This window comes from Hyla sarda, unplaced genomic scaffold (assembly GCF_029499605.1).
Source record: "Hyla sarda isolate aHylSar1 unplaced genomic scaffold, aHylSar1.hap1 scaffold_3222, whole genome shotgun sequence".
Taxonomy (NCBI): domain Eukaryota; kingdom Metazoa; phylum Chordata; class Amphibia; order Anura; family Hylidae; genus Hyla; species Hyla sarda.
The window spans coordinates 1-21,602 of NW_026609958.1; the positions used below are offsets into that span (position 1 = coordinate 1).

Here is a 21,602-nt window from a genome sequence, read left to right on the forward strand (position 1 = left end):
AAGCGATAACCGTGAAAGGGGCGGGCCCAACAAGGTCCCCTTCATGGGCACTATCACTGCTTGCTGTCAGGGAGGCTGCCAGACAATTTTCCATGCACACTCTGGGCTGGGGGGCAGTCAACCACCAGTACACACAGCAGAACCTAAACCCATACCATTATTGCTAAGCAGCAAGACAGGGGCCCATTGCACTCCCACGGGGCCTTTTTAAATGCAATCCATAACCCGGATTTGCCAGGAACCCTTCTTACTCCTCCTACTTGCATGTGACACTGGGCTTAGGATCTGCATAGGAAACACACACACAAGCACACACCTACCTTTGTTGCCTGCAGATGCCTCCTTGGCTGTCCCCAAACGGTATCAAACCAACACCCACGGGAAGCTGTAAGCATAGAGGACATGCCTGCACCCCATTGGACTTACCTGTGTGGGTTAAACCCGGGTTATTTGACAACCTATGGCGGTGATGGTTCTGCTCAGGCAGAGCAGTGCTGATGCTCCTCATAAAGCTGTCGCTGCTGTGAAGGTTCTAGGTGACATCACAAATCCCTATGGTTACATACACAACAAAGCTGGGTTGTTGTTGTTTACACTCTGCAAGGCCTGTGGAAGTGAGTGACATCATAGCACTGTAGTTCTGAGGGTTCTAGATGGATGCAACAATCTCCTGTTGCTTCTATGAAGGCCATAATAGACGACATCACCAAACAGCTCCATAGTCACATACACAGCAAAGGAGAGATGTTGTTTACACCTAGTGATGTCAGTGGTATTGAGTGACATCACAGCACAGTGCTAAGGCTCCTGGGCCTGGACACAGCAGCGGCTGCAATATCTCAACGGAGAATACGTTTATATATATGTGTGTGTGTGCGCGTATATATATATATATATATATATATATATATATATATATATATATTTCTCCGCCGAAATCACTTTTAAACCCATTTCCACCTTTTTTTCCCTTCTCTTCCTCTTACTTTTTTTTCAAGTTTTTTTACGTTTTTCTCCTTTTCGCCTCTTTTCTGGGCGTATTATTCTTCTTTTTCTTCTTTTTTTTCGTCTAATGCATACCCCATCAGTGCAGCAATGCTTATTCAATACCGCCAGCAGATGGAGACACTGGGGGATAATTTTCTAAGGATTTATACTGATTTTTCCTGTCTGAATTTGTCGCACAGAAAGTTGCAGGCCAAATATGTGTGACATTTCTGCGACTTTAGCTTCTAGAGCATTTTTACAACATTATACATAGGTGCTGAATACATAAAAAGCGACTGTTCAGCGACAGACAAGTCGCATCGGCTGAAAGTAGGCCAGAATGTCAGTCCATGTTGGAGCAGGTTTAGATACAGTCTAAAGCATAGATCTCAAAGTCTGTGCACAGAATTTAGCAAGGGCCTCGCACCTTCTGATGCATCAGGTAGGTGCACAATAGCATAGCCTAACCCTCTTTACTTTGGTCTATATTGATGCGGGACATAGACAGCCAGCTGATGACCAATCCATTAGTGCAATGGATGGCTGGAAGCATTTGTCTTTGCCTTTGCAATACCACAGAAGCAATGCATGGTCAATGTACAGCAATGACACACCTGTGTGAACAGCCAGGAGACCCCCCCCCCCCCATGTTATGTTACATAGTTACATAGTTAGTACGGTCGAAAAAAGACATATGTCCATCAAGTTCAACCAGGGAATTAAGGGGTAGGGGTGTGGCGCGATATTGGGGAAGGGATGAGATTTTATATTTCTTCATAAGCATTAATCTTATTTTGTCAATTAGGAACATTCAGCACCCACCCGCTATCAAGGCAGCTGCCTATCATGTCATGCCCTACCTGCACAGGTGTGCTGGCTACTCAAATGATCCAATTAAGGAGGCCATTTAGTCAGCAGCAGCAGAAGTCCTGTGCCTGGACGCTCCAACAGCGGCCAGACACAAGCAGAAGCAGAAGCAGCAGCAGCACCACCTTTTGTTTTTTGGCTGCAGCAGCAGCAGCAGCAAGGCCCACAGGGCTGGCTAGCTGGCTAGCCAGCAAGCAGGTAGCAATGAAAGTAGGAATCTTTCTTTTTAACCCTGTAAGGGGGTGGTGCACTGTACCCGAAGATACTGCCATATCGGGTCAATGCATAGGGCGACGGAAGCAAGCTTCGAAATCGGCCCCCGTTCTCAAAAATCCATTTAATATATGGTCCCCAGATAGGGGACGTATCAGATATTAAACTGATAAGAACAGATACTACACTTGATCTTAGCCAAAAGGCCGAGAAGCGATAACCGTGAAAGGGGCGGGCCCAACAAGGTCCCCTTCATGGGCACTATCACTGCTTGCTGTCAGGGAGGCTGCCAGACAATTTTCCATGCACACTCTGGGCTGGGGGGCAGTCAACCACCAGTACACACAGCAGAACCTAAACCCATACCATTATTGCTAAGCAGCAAGACAGGGGCCCATTGCACTCCCACGGGGCCTTTTTAAATGCAATCCATAACCCGGATTTGCCAGGAACCCTTCTTACTCCTCCTACTTGCATGTGACACTGGGCTTAGGATCTGCATAGGAAACACACACACAAGCACACACCTACCTTTGTTGCCTGCAGATGCCTCCTTGGCTGTCCCCAAACGGTATCAAACCAACACCCACGGGAAGCTGTAAGCATAGAGGACATGCCTGCACCCCATTGGACTTACCTGTGTGGGTTAAACCCGGGTTATTTGACAACCTATGGCGGTGATGGTTCTGCTCAGGCAGAGCAGTGCTGATGCTCCTCATAAAGCTGTCGCTGCTGTGAAGGTTCTAGGTGACATCACAAATCCCTATGGTTACATACACAACAAAGCTGGGTTGTTGTTGTTTACACTCTGCAAGGCCTGTGGAAGTGAGTGACATCATAGCACTGTAGTTCTGAGGGTTCTAGATGGATGCAACAATCTCCTGTTGCTTCTATGAAGGCCATAATAGACGACATCACCAAACAGCTCCATAGTCACATACACAGCAAAGGAGAGATGTTGTTTACACCTAGTGATGTCAGTGGTATTGAGTGACATCACAGCACAGTGCTAAGGCTCCTGGGCCTGGACACAGCAGCGGCTGCAATATCTCAACGGAGAATACGTTTATATATATGTGTGTGTGTGCGCGTATATATATATATATATATATATATATATATATATATATATATATATATTTCTCCGCCGAAATCACTTTTAAACCCATTTCCACCTTTTTTTCCCTTCTCTTCCTCTTACTTTTTTTTCACGTTTTTTTACGTTTTTCTCCTTTTCGCCTCTTTTCTGGGTGTATTATTCTTCTTTTTCTTCTTTTTTTTCGTCTAATGCATACCCCATCAGTGCAGCAATGCTTATTCAATACCGCCAGCAGATGGAGACACTGGGGGATAATTTTCTAAGGATTTATACTGATTTTTCCTGTCTGAATTTGTCGCACAGAAAGTTGCAGGCCAAATATGTGTGACATTTCTGCGACTTTAGCTTCTAGAGCATTTTTACAACATTATACATAGGTGCTGAATACATAAAAAGCGACTGTTCAGCGACAGACAAGTCGCATCGGCTGAAAGTAGGCCAGAATGTCAGTCCATGTTGGAGCAGGTTTAGATACAGTCTAAAGCATAGATCTCAAAGTCTGTGCACAGAATTTAGCAAGGGCCTCGCACCTTCTGATGCATCAGGTAGGTGCACAATAGCATAGCCTAACCCTCTGTACTTTGGTCTATATTGATGCGGGACATAGACAGCCAGCTGATGACCAATCCATTAGTGCAATGGATGGCTGGAAGCATTTGTCTTTGCCTTTGCAATACCACAGAAGCAATGCATGGTCAATGTACAGCAATGACACACCTGTGTGAACAGCCAGGAGACCCCCCCCCCCCATGTTATGTTACATAGTTACATAGTTAGTACGGTCGAAAAAAGACATATGTCCATCAAGTTCAACCAGGGAATTAAGGGGTAGGGGTGTGGCGCGATATTGGGGAAGGGATGAGATTTTATATTTCTTCATAAGCATTAATCTTATTTTGTCAATTAGGAACATTCAGCACCCACCCGCTATCAAGGCAGCTGCCTATCATGTCATGCCCTACCTGCACAGGTGTGCTGGCTACTCAAATGATCCAATTAAGGAGGCCATTTAGTCAGCAGCAGCAGAAGTCCTGTGCCTGGACGCTCCAACAGCGGCCAGACACAAGCAGAAGCAGAAGCAGCAGCAGCACCACCTTTTGTTTTTTGGCTGCAGCAGCAGCAGCAGCAAGGCCCACAGGGCTGGCTAGCTGGCTAGCCAGCAAGCAGGTAGCAATGAAAGTAGGAATCTTTCTTTTTAACCCTGTAAGGGGGTGGTGCACTGTACCCGAAGATACTGCCATATCGGGTCAATGCATAGGGCGACGGAAGCAAGCTTCGAAATCGGCCCCCGTTCTCAAAAATCCATTTAATATATGGTCCCCAGATAGGGGACGTATCAGATATTAAACTGATAAGAACAGATACTACACTTGATCTTAGCCAAAAGGCCGAGAAGCGATAACCGTGAAAGGGGCGGGCCCAACAAGGTCCCCTTCATGGGCACTATCACTGCTTGCTGTCAGGGAGGCTGCCAGACAATTTTCCATGCACACTCTGGGCTGGGGGGCAGTCAACCACCAGTACACACAGCAGAACCTAAACCCATACCATTATTGCTAAGCAGAAAGACAGGGGCCCATTGCACTCCCACGGGGCCTTTTTAAATGCAATCCATAACCCGGATTTGCCAGGAACCCTTCTTACTCCTCCTACTTGCATGTGACACTGGGCTTAGGATCTGCATAGGAAACACACACACAAGCACACACCTACCTTTGTTGCCTGCAGATGCCTCCTTGGCTGTCCCCAAACGGTATCAAACCAACACCCACGGGAAGCTGTAAGCATAGAGGACATGCCTGCACCCCATTGGACTTACCTGTGTGGGTTAAACCCGGGTTATTTGACAACCTATGGCGGTGATGGTTCTGCTCAGGCAGAGCAGTGCTGATGCTCCTCATAAAGCTGTCGCTGCTGTGAAGGTTCTAGGTGACATCACAAATCCCTATGGTTACATACACAACAAAGCTGGGTTGTTGTTGTTTACACTCTGCAAGGCCTGTGGAAGTGAGTGACATCATAGCACTGTAGTTCTGAGGGTTCTAGATGGATGCAACAATCTCCTGTTGCTTCTATGAAGGCCATAATAGACGACATCACCAAACAGCTCCATAGTCACATACACAGCAAAGGAGAGATGTTGTTTACACCTAGTGATGTCAGTGGTATTGAGTGACATCACAGCACAGTGCTAAGGCTCCTGGGCCTGGACACAGCAGCGGCTGCAATATCTCAACGGAGAATACGTTTATATATATGTGTGTGTGTGCGCGTATATATATATATATATATATATATATATATTTCTCCGCCGAAATCACTTTTAAACCCATTTCCACCTTTTTTTCCCTTCTCTTCCTCTTACTTTTTTTTCACGTTTTTTTACGTTTTTCTCCTTTTCGCCTCTTTTCTGGGCGTATTATTCTTCTTTTTCTTCTTTTTTTTCGTCTAATGCATACCCCATCAGTGCAGCAATGCTTATTCAATACCGCCAGCAGATGGAGACACTGGGGGATAATTTTCTAAGGATTTATACTGATTTTTCCTGTCTGAATTTGTCGCACAGAAAGTTGCAGGCCAAATATGTGTGACATTTCTGCGACTTTAGCTTCTAGAGCATTTTTACAACATTATACATAGGTGCTGAATACATAAAAAGCGACTGTTCAGCGACAGACAAGTCGCATCGGCTGAAAGTAGGCCAGAATGTCAGTCCATGTTGGAGCAGGTTTAGATACAGTCTAAAGCATAGATCTCAAAGTCTGTGCACAGAATTTAGCAAGGGCCTCGCACCTTCTGATGCATCAGGTAGGTGCACAATAGCATAGCCTAACCCTCTGTACTTTGGTCTATATTGATGCGGGACATAGACAGCCAGCTGATGACCAATCCATTAGTGCAATGGATGGCTGGAAGCATTTGTCTTTGCCTTTGCAATACCACAGAAGCAATGCATGGTCAATGTACAGCAATGACACACCTGTGTGAACAGCCAGGAGACCCCCCCCCCCCCATGTTATGTTACATAGTTACATAGTTAGTACGGTCGAAAAAAGACATATGTCCATCAAGTTCAACCAGGGAATTAAGGGGTAGGGGTGTGGCGCGATATTGGGGAAGGGATGAGATTTTATATTTCTTCATAAGCATTAATCTTATTTTGTCAATTAGGAACATTCAGCACCCACCCGCTATCAAGGCAGCTGCCTATCATGTCATGCCCTACCTGCACAGGTGTGCTGGCTACTCAAATGATCCAATTAAGGAGGCCATTTAGTCAGCAGCAGCAGAAGTCCTGTGCCTGGACGCTCCAACAGCGGCCAGACACAAGCAGAAGCAGAAGCAGCAGCAGCACCACCTTTTGTTTTTTGGCTGCAGCAGCAGCAGCAGCAAGGCCCACAGGGCTGGCTAGCTGGCTAGCCAGCAAGCAGGTAGCAATGAAAGTAGGAATCTTTCTTTTTAACCCTGTAAGGGGGTGGTGCACTGTACCCGAAGATACTGCCATATCGGGTCAATGCATAGGGCGACGGAAGCAAGCTTCGAAATCGGCCCCCGTTCTCAAAAATCCATTTAATATATGGTCCCCAGATAGGGGACGTATCAGATATTAAACTGATAAGAACAGATACTACACTTGATCTTAGCCAAAAGGCCGAGAAGCGATAACCGTGAAAGGGGCGGGCCCAACAAGGTCCCCTTCATGGGCACTATCACTGCTTGCTGTCAGGGAGGCTGCCAGACAATTTTCCATGCACACTCTGGGCTGGGGGGCAGTCAACCACCAGTACACACAGCAGAACCTAAACCCATACCATTATTGCTAAGCAGCAAGACAGGGGCCCATTGCACTCCCACGGGGCCTTTTTAAATGCAATCCATAACCCGGATTTGCCAGGAACCCTTCTTACTCCTCCTACTTGCATGTGACACTGGGCTTAGGATCTGCATAGGAAACACACACACAAGCACACACCTACCTTTGTTGCCTGCAGATGCCTCCTTGGCTGTCCCCAAACGGTATCAAACCAACACCCACGGGAAGCTGTAAGCATAGAGGACATGCCTGCACCCCATTGGACTTACCTGTGTGGGTTAAACCCGGGTTATTTGACAACCTATGGCGGTGATGGTTCTGCTCAGGCAGAGCAGTGCTGATGCTCCTCATAAAGCTGTCGCTGCTGTGAAGGTTCTAGGTGACATCACAAATCCCTATGGTTACATACACAACAAAGCTGGGTTGTTGTTGTTTACACTCTGCAAGGCCTGTGGAAGTGAGTGACATCATAGCACTGTAGTTCTGAGGGTTCTAGATGGATGCAACAATCTCCTGTTGCTTCTATGAAGGCCATAATAGACGACATCACCAAACAGCTCCATAGTCACATACACAGCAAAGGAGAGATGTTGTTTACACCTAGTGATGTCAGTGGTATTGAGTGACATCACAGCACAGTGCTAAGGCTCCTGGGCCTGGACACAGCAGCGGCTGCAATATCTCAACGGAGAATACGTTTATATATATGTGTGTGTGTGCGCGTATATATATATATATATATATATATATATATATATATATATATATTTCTCCGCCGAAATCACTTTTAAACCCATTTCCACCTTTTTTTCCCTTCTCTTCCTCTTACTTTTTTTTCACGTTTTTTTACGTTTTTCTCCTTTTCGCCTCTTTTCTGGGCGTATTATTCTTCTTTTTCTTCTTTTTTTTCGTCTAATGCATACCCCATCAGTGCAGCAATGCTTATTCAATACCGCCAGCAGATGGAGACACTGGGGGATAATTTTCTAAGGATTTATACTGATTTTTCCTGTCTGAATTTGTCGCACAGAAAGTTGCAGGCCAAATATGTGTGACATTTCTGCGACTTTAGCTTCTAGAGCATTTTTACAACATTATACATAGGTGCTGAATACATAAAAAGCGACTGTTCAGCGACAGACAAGTCGCATCGGCTGAAAGTAGGCCAGAATGTCAGTCCATGTTGGAGCAGGTTTAGATACAGTCTAAAGCATAGATCTCAAAGTCTGTGCACAGAATTTAGCAAGGGCCTCGCACCTTCTGATGCATCAGGTAGGTGCACAATAGCATAGCCTAACCCTCTGTACTTTGGTCTATATTGATGCGGGACATAGACAGCCAGCTGATGACCAATCCATTAGTGCAATGGATGGCTGGAAGCATTTGTCTTTGCCTTTGCAATACCACAGAAGCAATGCATGGTCAATGTACAGCAATGACACACCTGTGTGAACAGCCAGGAGACCCCCCCCCCCCCCATGTTATGTTACATAGTTACATAGTTAGTACGGTCGAAAAAAGACATATGTCCATCAAGTTCAACCAGGGAATTAAGGGGTAGGGGTGTGGCGCGATATTGGGGAAGGGATGAGATTTTATATTTCTTCATAAGCATTAATCTTATTTTGTCAATTAGGAACATTCAGCACCCACCCGCTATCAAGGCAGCTGCCTATCATGTCATGCCCTACCTGCACAGGTGTGCTGGCTACTCAAATGATCCAATTAAGGAGGCCATTTAGTCAGCAGCAGCAGAAGTCCTGTGCCTGGACGCTCCAACAGCGGCCAGACACAAGCAGAAGCAGAAGCAGCAGCAGCACCACCTTTTGTTTTTTGGCTGCAGCAGCAGCAGCAGCAAGGCCCACAGGGCTGGCTAGCTGGCTAGCCAGCAAGCAGGTAGCAATGAAAGTAGGAATCTTTCTTTTTAACCCTGTAAGGGGGTGGTGCACTGTACCCGAAGATACTGCCATATCGGGTCAATGCATAGGGCGACGGAAGCAAGCTTCGAAATCGGCCCCCGTTCTCAAAAATCCATTTAATATATGGTCCCCAGATAGGGGACGTATCAGATATTAAACTGATAAGAACAGATACTACACTTGATCTTAGCCAAAAGGCCGAGAAGCGATAACCGTGAAAGGGGCGGGCCCAACAAGGTCCCCTTCATGGGCACTATCACTGCTTGCTGTCAGGGAGGCTGCCAGACAATTTTCCATGCACACTCTGGGCTGGGGGGCAGTCAACCACCAGTACACACAGCAGAACCTAAACCCATACCATTATTGCTAAGCAGCAAGACAGGGGCCCATTGCACTCCCACGGGGCCTTTTTAAATGCAATCCATAACCCGGATTTGCCAGGAACCCTTCTTACTCCTCCTACTTGCATGTTACACTGGGCTTAGGATCTGCATAGGAAACACACACACAAGCACACACCTACCTTTGTTGCCTGCAGATGCCTCCTTGGCTGTCCCCAAACGGTATCAAACCAACACCCACGGGAAGCTGTAAGCATAGAGGACATGCCTGCACCCCATTGGACTTACCTGTGTGGGTTAAACCCGGGTTATTTGACAACCTATGGCGGTGATGGTTCTGCTCAGGCAGAGCAGTGCTGATGCTCCTCATAAAGCTGTCGCTGCTGTGAAGGTTCTAGGTGACATCACAAATCCCTATGGTTACATACACAACAAAGCTGGGTTGTTGTTGTTTACACTCTGCAAGGCCTGTGGAAGTGAGTGACATCATAGCACTGTAGTTCTGAGGGTTCTAGATGGATGCAACAATCTCCTGTTGCTTCTATGAAGGCCATAATAGACGACATCACCAAACAGCTCCATAGTCACATACACAGCAAAGGAGAGATGTTGTTTACACCTAGTGATGTCAGTGGTATTGAGTGACATCACAGCACAGTGCTAAGGCTCCTGGGCCTGGACACAGCAGCGGCTGCAATATCTCAACGGAGAATACGTTTATATATATGTGTGTGTGTGCGCGTATATATATATATATATATATATATATATATATATATATATTTCTCCGCCGAAATCACTTTTAAACCCATTTCCACCTTTTTTTCCCTTCTCTTCCTCTTACTTTTTTTTCACGTTTTTTTACGTTTTTCTCCTTTTCGCCTCTTTTCTGGGCGTATTATTCTTCTTTTTCTTCTTTTTTTTCGTCTAATGCATACCCCATCAGTGCAGCAATGCTTATTCAATACCGCCAGCAGATGGAGACACTGGGGGATAATTTTCTAAGGATTTATACTGATTTTTCCTGTCTGAATTTGTCGCACAGAAAGTTGCAGGCCAAATATGTGTGACATTTCTGCGACTTTAGCTTCTAGAGCATTTTTACAACATTATACATAGGTGCTGAATACATAAAAAGCGACTGTTCAGCGACAGACAAGTCGCATCGGCTGAAAGTAGGCCAGAATGTCAGTCCATGTTGGAGCAGGTTTAGATACAGTCTAAAGCATAGATCTCAAAGTCTGTGCACAGAATTTAGCAAGGGCCTCGCACCTTCTGATGCATCAGGTAGGTGCACAATAGCATAGCCTAACCCTCTGTACTTTGGTCTATATTGATGCGGGACATAGACAGCCAGCTGATGACCAATCCATTAGTGCAATGGATGGCTGGAAGCATTTGTCTTTGCCTTTGCAATACCACAGAAGCAATGCATGGTCAATGTACAGCAATGACACACCTGTGTGAACAGCCAGGAGACCCCCCCCCCCCCCATGTTATGTTACATAGTTACATAGTTAGTACGGTCGAAAAAAGACATATGTCCATCAAGTTCAACCAGGGAATTAAGGGGTAGGGGTGTGGCGCGATATTGGGGAAGGGATGAGATTTTATATTTCTTCATAAGCATTAATCTTATTTTGTCAATTAGGAACATTCAGCACCCACCCGCTATCAAGGCAGCTGCCTATCATGTCATGCCCTACCTGCACAGGTGTGCTGGCTACTCAAATGATCCAATTAAGGAGGCCATTTAGTCAGCAGCAGCAGAAGTCCTGTGCCTGGACGCTCCAACAGCGGCCAGACACAAGCAGAAGCAGAAGCAGCAGCAGCACCACCTTTTGTTTTTTGGCTGCAGCAGCAGCAGCAGCAAGGCCCACAGGGCTGGCTAGCTGGCTAGCCAGCAAGCAGGTAGCAATGAAAGTAGGAATCTTTCTTTTTAACCCTGTAAGGGGGTGGTGCACTGTACCCGAAGATACTGCCATATCGGGTCAATGCATAGGGCGACGGAAGCAAGCTTCGAAATCGGCCCCCGTTCTCAAAAATCCATTTAATATATGGTCCCCAGATAGGGGACGTATCAGATATTAAACTGATAAGAACAGATACTACACTTGATCTTAGCCAAAAGGCCGAGAAGCGATAACCGTGAAAGGGGCGGGCCCAACAAGGTCCCCTTCATGGGCACTATCACTGCTTGCTGTCAGGGAGGCTGCCAGACAATTTTCCATGCACACTCTGGGCTGGGGGGCAGTCAACCACCAGTACACACAGCAGAACCTAAACCCATACCATTATTGCTAAGCAGCAAGACAGGGGCCCATTGCACTCCCACGGGGCCTTTTTAAATGCAATCCATAACCCGGATTTGCCAGGAACCCTTCTTACTCCTCCTACTTGCATGTGACACTGGGCTTAGGATCTGCATAGGAAACACACACACAAGCACACACCTACCTTTGTTGCCTGCAGATGCCTCCTTGGCTGTCCCCAAACGGTATCAAACCAACACCCACGGGAAGCTGTAAGCATAGAGGACATGCCTGCACCCCATTGGACTTACCTGTGTGGGTTAAACCCGGGTTATTTGACAACCTATGGCGGTGATGGTTCTGCTCAGGCAGAGCAGTGCTGATGCTCCTCATAAAGCTGTCGCTGCTGTGAAGGTTCTAGGTGACATCACAAATCCCTATGGTTACATACACAACAAAGCTGGGTTGTTGTTGTTTACACTCTGCAAGGCCTGTGGAAGTGAGTGACATCATAGCACTGTAGTTCTGAGGGTTCTAGATGGATGCAACAATCTCCTGTTGCTTCTATGAAGGCCATAATAGACGACATCACCAAACAGCTCCATAGTCACATACACAGCAAAGGAGAGATGTTGTTTACACCTAGTGATGTCAGTGGTATTGAGTGACATCACAGCACAGTGCTAAGGCTCCTGGGCCTGGACACAGCAGCGGCTGCAATATCTCAACGGAGAATACGTTTATATATATGTGTGTGTGTGCGCGTATATATATATATATATATATATATATATATATATATATATATTTCTCCGCCGAAATCACTTTTAAACCCATTTCCACCTTTTTTTCCCTTCTCTTCCTCTTACTTTTTTTTCACGTTTTTTTACGTTTTTCTCCTTTTCGCCTCTTTTCTGGGCGTATTATTCTTCTTTTTCTTCTTTTTTTTCGTCTAATGCATACCCCATCAGTGCAGCAATGCTTATTCAATACCGCCAGCAGATGGAGACACTGGGGGATAATTTTCTAAGGATTTATACTGATTTTTCCTGTCTGAATTTGTCGCACAGAAAGTTGCAGGCCAAATATGTGTGACATTTCTGCGACTTTAGCTTCTAGAGCATTTTTACAACATTATACATAGGTGCTGAATACATAAAAAGCGACTGTTCAGCGACAGACAAGTCGCATCGGCTGAAAGTAGGCCAGAATGTCAGTCCATGTTGGAGCAGGTTTAGATACAGTCTAAAGCATAGATCTCAAAGTCTGTGCACAGAATTTAGCAAGGGCCTCGCACCTTCTGATGCATCAGGTAGGTGCACAATAGCATAGCCTAACCCTCTGTACTTTGGTCTATATTGATGCGGGACATAGACAGCCAGCTGATGACCAATCCATTAGTGCAATGGATGGCTGGAAGCATTTGTCTTTGCCTTTGCAATACCACAGAAGCAATGCATGGTCAATGTACAGCAATGACACACCTGTGTGAACAGCCAGGAGACCCCCCCCCCCCCCATGTTATGTTACATAGTTACATAGTTAGTACGGTCGAAAAAAGACATATGTCCATCAAGTTCAACCAGGGAATTAAGGGGTAGGGGTGTGGCGCGATATTGGGGAAGGGATGAGATTTTATATTTCTTCATAAGCATTAATCTTATTTTGTCAATTAGGAACATTCAGCACCCACCCGCTATCAAGGCAGCTGCCTATCATGTCATGCCCTACCTGCACAGGTGTGCTGGCTACTCAAATGATCCAATTAAGGAGGCCATTTAGTCAGCAGCAGCAGAAGTCCTGTGCCTGGACGCTCCAACAGCGGCCAGACACAAGCAGAAGCAGAAGCAGCAGCAGCACCACCTTTTGTTTTTTGGCTGCAGCAGCAGCAGCAGCAAGGCCCACAGGGCTGGCTAGCTGGCTAGCCAGCAAGCAGGTAGCAATGAAAGTAGGAATCTTTCTTTTTAACCCTGTAAGGGGGTGGTGCACTGTACCCGAAGATACTGCCATATCGGGTCAATGCATAGGGCGACGGAAGCAAGCTTCGAAATCGGCCCCCGTTCTCAAAAATCCATTTAATATATGGTCCCCAGATAGGGGACGTATCAGATATTAAACTGATAAGAACAGATACTACACTTGATCTTAGCCAAAAGGCCGAGAAGCGATAACCGTGAAAGGGGCGGGCCCAACAAGGTCCCCTTCATGGGCACTATCACTGCTTGCTGTCAGGGAGGCTGCCAGACAATTTTCCATGCACACTCTGGGCTGGGGGGCAGTCAACCACCAGTACACACAGCAGAACCTAAACCCATACCATTATTGCTAAGCAGCAAGACAGGGGCCCATTGCACTCCCACGGGGCCTTTTTAAATGCAATCCATAACCCGGATTTGCCAGGAACCCTTCTTACTCCTCCTACTTGCATGTGACACTGGGCTTAGGATCTGCATAGGAAACACACACACAAGCACACACCTACCTTTGTTGCCTGCAGATGCCTCCTTGGCTGTCCCCAAACGGTATCAAACCAACACCCACGGGAAGCTGTAAGCATAGAGGACATGCCTGCACCCCATTGGACTTACCTGTGTGGGTTAAACCCGGGTTATTTGACAACCTATGGCGGTGATGGTTCTGCTCAGGCAGAGCAGTGCTGATGCTCCTCATAAAGCTGTCGCTGCTGTGAAGGTTCTAGGTGACATCACAAATCCCTATGGTTACATACACAACAAAGCTGGGTTGTTGTTGTTTACACTCTGCAAGGCCTGTGGAAGTGAGTGACATCATAGCACTGTAGTTCTGAGGGTTCTAGATGGATGCAACAATCTCCTGTTGCTTCTATGAAGGCCATAATAGACGACATCACCAAACAGCTCCATAGTCACATACACAGCAAAGGAGAGATGTTGTTTACACCTAGTGATGTCAGTGGTATTGAGTGACATCACAGCACAGTGCTAAGGCTCCTGGGCCTGGACACAGCAGCGGCTGCAATATCTCAACGGAGAATACGTTTATATATATGTGTGTGTGTGCGCGTATATATATATATATATATATATATATATATATATATATATATTTCTCCGCCGAAATCACTTTTAAACCCATTTCCACCTTTTTTTCCCTTCTCTTCCTCTTACTTTTTTTTCACGTTTTTTTACGTTTTTCTCCTTTTCGCCTCTTTTCTGGGCGTATTATTCTTCTTTTTCTTCTTTTTTTTCGTCTAATGCATACCCCATCAGTGCAGCAATGCTTATTCAATACCGCCAGCAGATGGAGACACTGGGGGATAATTTTCTAAGGATTTATACTGATTTTTCCTGTCTGAATTTGTCGCACAGAAAGTTGCAGGCCAAATATGTGTGACATTTCTGCGACTTTAGCTTCTAGAGCATTTTTACAACATTATACATAGGTGCTGAATACATAAAAAGCGACTGTTCAGCGACAGACAAGTCGCATCGGCTGAAAGTAGGCCAGAATGTCAGTCCATGTTGGAGCAGGTTTAGATACAGTCTAAAGCATAGATCTCAAAGTCTGTGCACAGAATTTAGCAAGGGCCTCGCACCTTCTGATGCATCAGGTAGGTGCACAATAGCATAGCCTAACCCTCTGTACTTTGGTCTATATTGATGCGGGACATAGACAGCCAGCTGATGACCAATCCATTAGTGCAATGGATGGCTGGAAGCATTTGTCTTTGCCTTTGCAATACCACAGAAGCAATGCATGGTCAATGTACAGCAATGACACACCTGTGTGAACAGCCAGGAGACCCCCCCCCCCCATGTTATGTTACATAGTTACATAGTTAGTACGGTCGAAAAAAGACATATGTCCATCAAGTTCAACCAGGGAATTAAGGGGTAGGGGTGTGGCGCGATATTGGGGAAGGGATGAGATTTTATATTTCTTCATAAGCATTAATCTTATTTTGTCAATTAGGAACATTCAGCACCCACCCGCTATCAAGGCAGCTGCCTATCATGTCATGCCCTACCTGCACAGGTGTGCTGGCTACTCAAATGATCCAATTAAGGAGGCCATTTAGTCAGCAGCAGCAGAAGTCCTGTGCCTGGACGCTCCAACAGCGGCCAGACACAAGCAGAAGCAGAAGCAGCAGCAGCACCACCTTTTGTTTTTTGGCTGCAGCAGCAGCAGCAGCAAGGCCCACAGGGCTGGCTAGCTGGCTAGCCAGCAAGCAGGTAGCAATGAAAGTAGGAATCTTTCTTTTTAACCCTGTAAGGGGGTGGTGCACTGTACCCGAAGATACTGCCATATCGGGTCAATGCATAGGGCGACGGAAGCAAGCTTCGAAATCGGCCCCCGTTCTCAAAAATCCATTTAATATATGGTCCCCAGATAGGGGACGTATCAGATATTAAACTGATAAGAACAGATACTACACTTGATCTTAGCCAAAAGGCCGAGAAGCGATAACCGTGAAAGGGGCGGGCCCAACAAGGTCCCCTTCATGGGCACTATCACTGCTTGCTGTCAGGGAGGCTGCCAGACAATTTTCCATGCACACTCTGGGCTGGGGGGCAGTCAACCACCAGTACACACAGCAGAACCTAAACCCATACCATTATTGCTAAGCAGCAAGACAGGGGCCCATTGCACTCCCACGGGGCCTTTTTAAATGCAATCCATAACCCGGATTTGCCAGGAACCCTTCTTACTCCTCCTACTTGCATGTGACACTGGGCTTAGGATCTGCATAGGAAACACACACACAAGCACACACCTACCTTTGTTGCCTGCAGATGCCTCCTTGGCTGTCCCCAAACGGTATCAAACCAACACCCACGGGAAGCTGTAAGCATAGAGGACATGCCTGCACCCCATTGGACTTACCTGTGTGGGTTAAACCCGGGTTATTTGACAACCTATGGCGGTGATGGTTCTGCTCAGGCAGAGCAGTGCTGATGCTCCTCATAAAGCTGTCGCTGCTGTGAAGGTTCTAGGTGACATCACAAATCCCTATGGTTACATACACAACAAAGCTGGGTTGTTGTTGTTTACACTCTGCAAGGCCTGTGGAAGTGAGTGACATCATAGCACTGTAGTTCTGAGGGTTCTAGATGGATGCAACAATCTCCTGTTGCTTCTATGAAGGCCATAATAGACGACATCACCAAACAGCTCCATAGTCACATACACAGCAAAGGAGAGATGTTGTTTACACCTAGTGATGTCAGTGGTATTGAGTGACATCACAGCACAGTGCTAAGGCTCCTGGGCCTGGACACAGCAGCGGCTGCAATATCTCAACGGAGAATACGTTTATATATATGTGTGTGTGTGCGCGTATATATATATATATATATATATATATATATATATATATATATATATTTCTCCGCCGAAATCACTTTTAAACCCATTTCCACCTTTTTTTCCCTTCTCTTCCTCTTACTTTTTTTTCACGTTTTTTTACGTTTTTCTCCTTTTCGCCTCTTTTCTGGGCGTATTATTCTTCTTTTTCTTCTTTTTTTTCGTCTAATGCATACCCCATCAGTGCAGCAATGCTTATTCAATACCGCCAGCAGATGGAGACACTGGGGGATAATTTTCTAAGGATTTATACTGATTTTTCCTGTCTGAATTTGTCGCACAGAAAGTTGCAGGCCAAATATGTGTGACATTTCTGCGACTTTAGCTTCTAGAGCATTTTTACAACATTATACATAGGTGCTGAATACATAAAAAGCGACTGTTCAGCGACAGACAAGTCGCATCGGCTGAAAGTAGGCCAGAATGTCAGTCCATGTTGGAGCAGGTTTAGATACAGTCTAAAGCATAGATCTCAAAGTCTGTGCACAGAATTTAGCAAGGGCCTCGCACCTTCTGATGCATCAGGTAGGTGCACAATAGCATAGCCTAACCCTCTGTACTTTGGTCTATATTGATGCGGGACATAGACAGCCAGCTGATGACCAATCCATTAGTGCAATGGATGGCTGGAAGCATTTGTCTTTGCCTTTGCAATACCACAGAAGCAATGCATGGTCAATGTACAGCAATGACACACCTGTGTGAACAGCCAGGAGACCCCCCCCCCCCCATGTTATGTTACATAGTTACATAGTTAGTACGGTCGAAAAAAGACATATGTCCATCAAGTTCAACCAGGGAATTAAGGGGTAGGGGTGTGGCGCGATATTGGGGAAGGGATGAGATTTTATATTTCTTCATAAGCATTAATCTTATTTTGTCAATTAGGAACATTCAGCACCCACCCGCTATCAAGGCAGCTGCCTATCATGTCATGCCCTACCTGCACAGGTGTGCTGGCTACTCAAATGATCCAATTAAGGAGGCCATTTAGTCAGCAGCAGCAGAAGTCCTGTGCCTGGACGCTCCAACAGCGGCCAGACACAAGCAGAAGCAGAAGCAGCAGCAGCACCACCTTTTGTTTTTTGGCTGCAGCAGCAGCAGCAGCAAGGCCCACAGGGCTGGCTAGCTGGCTAGCCAGCAAGCAGGTAGCAATGAAAGTAGGAATCTTTCTTTTTAACCCTGTAAGGGGGTGGTGCACTGTACCCGAAGATACTGCCATATCGGGTCAATGCATAGGGCGACGGAAGCAAGCTTCGAAATCGGCCCCCGTTCTCAAAAATCCATTTAATATATGGTCCCCAGATAGGGGACGTATCAGATATTAAACTGATAAGAACAGATACTACACTTGATCTTAGCCAAAAGGCCGAGAAGCGATAACCGTGAAAGGGGCGGGCCCAACAAGGTCCCCTTCATGGGCACTATCACTGCTTGCTGTCAGGGAGGCTGCCAGACAATTTTCCATGCACACTCTGGGCTGGGGGGCAGTCAACCACCAGTACACACAGCAGAACCTAAACCCATACCATTATTGCTAAGCAGCAAGACAGGGGCCCATTGCACTCCCACGGGGCCTTTTTAAATGCAATCCATAACCCGGATTTGCCAGGAACCCTTCTTACTCCTCCTACTTGCATGTGACACTGGGCTTAGGATCTGCATAGGAAACACACACACAAGCACACACCTACCTTTGTTGCCTGCAGATGCCTCCTTGGCTGTCCCCAAACGGTATCAAACCAACACCCACGGGAAGCTGTAAGCATAGAGGACATGCCTGCACCCCATTGGACTTACCTGTGTGGGTTAAACCCGGGTTATTTGACAACCTATGGCGGTGATGGTTCTGCTCAGGCAGAGCAGTGCTGATGCTCCTCATAAAGCTGTCGCTGCTGTGAAGGTTCTAGGTGACATCACAAATCCCTATGGTTACATACACAACAAAGCTGGGTTGTTGTTGTTTACACTCTGCAAGGCCTGTGGAAGTGAGTGACATCATAGCACTGTAGTTCTGAGGGTTCTAGATGGATGCAACAATCTCCTGTTGCTTCTATGAAGGCCATAATAGACGACATCACCAAACAGCTCCATAGTCACATACACAGCAAAGGAGAGATGTTGTTTACACCTAGTGATGTCAGTGGTATTGAGTGACATCACAGCACAGTGCTAAGGCTCCTGGGCCTGGACACAGCAGCGGCTGCAATATCTCAACGGAGAATACGTTTATATATATGTGTGTGTGTGCGCGTATATATATATATATATATATATATATATATATATATATATATATATATTTCTCCGCCGAAATCACTTTTAAACCCATTTCCACCTTTTTTTCCCTTCTCTTCCTCTTACTTTTTTTTCACGTTTTTTTACGTTTTTCTCCTTTTCGCCTCTTTTCTGGGCGTATTATTCTTCTTTTTCTTCTTTTTTTTCGTCTAATGCATACCCCATCAGTGCAGCAATGCTTATTCAATACCGCCAGCAGATGGAGACACTGGGGGATAATTTTCTAAGGATTTATACTGATTTTTCCTGTCTGAATTTGTCGCACAGAAAGTTGCAGGCCAAATATGTGTGACATTTCTGCGACTTTAGCTTCTAGAGCATTTTTACAACATTATACATAGGTGCTGAATACATAAAAAGCGACTGTTCAGCGACAGACAAGTCGCATCGGCTGAAAGTAGGCCAGAATGTCAGTCCATGTTGGAGCAGGTTTAGATACAGTCTAAAGCATAGATCTCAAAGTCTGTGCACAGAATTTAGCAAGGGCCTCGCACCTTCTGATGCATCAGGTAGGTGCACAATAGCATAGCCTAACCCTCTGTACTTTGGTCTATATTGATGCGGGACATAGACAGCCAGCTGATGACCAATCCATTAGTGCAATGGATGGCTGGAAGCATTTGTCTTTGCCTTTGCAATACCACAGAAGCAATGCATGGTCAATGTACAGCAATGACACACCTGTGTGAACAGCCAGGAGACCCCCCCCCCCCCATGTTATGTTACATAGTTACATAGTTAGTACGGTCGAAAAAAGACATATGTCCATCAAGTTCAACCAGGGAATTAAGGGGTAGGGGTGTGGCGCGATATTGGGGAAGGGATGAGATTTTATATTTCTTCATAAGCATTAATCTTATTTTGTCAATTAGGAACATTCAGCACCCACCCGCTATCAAGGCAGCTGCCTATCATGTCATGCCCTACCTGCACAGGTGTGCTGGCTACTCAAATGATCCAATTAAGGAGGCCATTTAGTCAGCAGCAGCAGAAGTCCTGTGCCTGGACGCTCCAACAGCGGCCAGACACAAGCAGAAGCAGAAGCAGCAGCAGCACCACCTTTTGTTTTTTGGCTGCAGCAGCAGCAGCAGCAAGGCCCACAGGGCTGGCTAGCTGGCTAGCCAGCAAGCAGGTAGCAATGAAAGTAGGAATCTTTCTTTTTAACCCTGTAAGGGGGTGGTGCACTGTACCCGAAGATACTGCCATATCGGGTCAATGCATAGGGCGACGGAAGCAAGCTTCGAAATCGGCCCCCGTTCTCAAAAATCCATTTAATATATGGTCCCCAGATAGGGGACGTATCAGATATTAAACTGATAAGAACAGATACTACACTTGATCTTAGCCAAAAGGCCGAGAAGCGATAACCGTGAAAGGGGCGGGCCCAACAAGGTCCCCTTCATGGGCACTATCACTGCTTGCTGTCAGGGAGGCTGCCAGACAATTTTCCATGCACACTCTGGGCTGGGGGGCAGTCAACCACCAGTACACACAGCAGAACCTAAACCCATACCATTATTGCTAAGCAGCAAGACAGGGGCCCATTGCACTCCCACGGGGCCTTTTTAAATGCAATCCATAACCCGGATTTGCCAGGAACCCTTCTTACTCCTCCTACTTGCATGTGACACTGGGCTTAGGATCTGCATAGGAAACACACACACAAGCACACACCTACCTTTGTTGCCTGCAGATGCCTCCTTGGCTGTCCCCAAACGGTATCAAACCAACACCCACGGGAAGCTGTAAGCATAGAGGACATGCCTGCACCCCATTGGACTTACCTGTGTGGGTTAAACCCGGGTTATTTGACAACCTATGGCGGTGATGGTTCTGCTCAGGCAGAGCAGTGCTGATGCTCCTCATAAAGCTGTCGCTGCTGTGAAGGTTCTAGGTGACATCACAAATCCCTATGGTTACATACACAACAAAGCTGGGTTGTTGTTGTTTACACTCTGCAAGGCCTGTGGAAGTGAGTGACATCATAGCACTGTAGTTCTGAGGGTTCTAGATGGATGCAACAATCTCCTGTTGCTTCTATGAAGGCCATAATAGACGACATCACCAAACAGCTCCATAGTCACATACACAGCAAAGGAGAGATGTTGTTTACACCTAGTGATGTCAGTGGTATTGAGTGACATCACAGCACAGTGCTAAGGCTCCTGGGCCTGGACACAGCAGCGGCTGCAATATCTCAACGGAGAATACGTTTATATATATGTGTGTGTGTGCGCGTATATATATATATATATATATATATATATATATATATATATATATTTCTCCGCCGAAATCACTTTTAAACCCATTTCCACCTTTTTTTCCCTTCTCTTCCTCTTACTTTTTTTTCACGTTTTTTTACGTTTTTCTCCTTTTCGCCTCTTTTCTGGGCGTATTATTCTTCTTTTTCTTCTTTTTTTTCGTCTAATGCATACCCCATCAGTGCAGCAATGCTTATTCAATACC

General features: G+C 46.1%; 9 non-coding genes across 9 annotated transcripts; all 9 read right to left on the minus strand.

The window, feature by feature from the left end:
- Positions 1 to 2,094: 2,094 nt before the first annotated feature.
- On the minus strand, positions 2,095 to 2,285 carry LOC130329813 (U2 spliceosomal RNA). The gene has a single exon (XR_008873302.1). It is a non-coding gene; the product is annotated as a U2 spliceosomal RNA (small nuclear RNA).
- Positions 2,286 to 4,375: 2,090 nt separating this feature from the next.
- LOC130329818 (U2 spliceosomal RNA) lies at positions 4,376 to 4,566 on the minus strand. Its single transcript, XR_008873307.1, has one exon. It is a non-coding gene; the product is annotated as a U2 spliceosomal RNA (small nuclear RNA).
- A 2,073-nt stretch (positions 4,567 to 6,639) lies between these two features.
- Positions 6,640 to 6,830, minus strand: LOC130329819 (U2 spliceosomal RNA). Its single transcript, XR_008873308.1, has one exon. It is a non-coding gene; the product is annotated as a U2 spliceosomal RNA (small nuclear RNA).
- A 2,088-nt stretch (positions 6,831 to 8,918) lies between these two features.
- LOC130329821 (U2 spliceosomal RNA) lies at positions 8,919 to 9,109 on the minus strand. Its single transcript, XR_008873309.1, has one exon. It is a non-coding gene; the product is annotated as a U2 spliceosomal RNA (small nuclear RNA).
- Positions 9,110 to 11,193: 2,084 nt separating this feature from the next.
- Positions 11,194 to 11,384, minus strand: LOC130329822 (U2 spliceosomal RNA). The gene has a single exon (XR_008873310.1). It is a non-coding gene; the product is annotated as a U2 spliceosomal RNA (small nuclear RNA).
- Positions 11,385 to 13,470: 2,086 nt separating this feature from the next.
- Positions 13,471 to 13,661, minus strand: LOC130329814 (U2 spliceosomal RNA). Its single transcript, XR_008873303.1, has one exon. It is a non-coding gene; the product is annotated as a U2 spliceosomal RNA (small nuclear RNA).
- A 2,084-nt stretch (positions 13,662 to 15,745) lies between these two features.
- On the minus strand, positions 15,746 to 15,936 carry LOC130329815 (U2 spliceosomal RNA). The gene has a single exon (XR_008873304.1). It is a non-coding gene; the product is annotated as a U2 spliceosomal RNA (small nuclear RNA).
- A 2,089-nt stretch (positions 15,937 to 18,025) lies between these two features.
- Positions 18,026 to 18,216, minus strand: LOC130329816 (U2 spliceosomal RNA). The gene has a single exon (XR_008873305.1). It is a non-coding gene; the product is annotated as a U2 spliceosomal RNA (small nuclear RNA).
- A 2,091-nt stretch (positions 18,217 to 20,307) lies between these two features.
- LOC130329817 (U2 spliceosomal RNA) lies at positions 20,308 to 20,498 on the minus strand. The gene has a single exon (XR_008873306.1). It is a non-coding gene; the product is annotated as a U2 spliceosomal RNA (small nuclear RNA).
- Between the last annotated feature and the right edge of the window lie 1,104 nt (positions 20,499 to 21,602).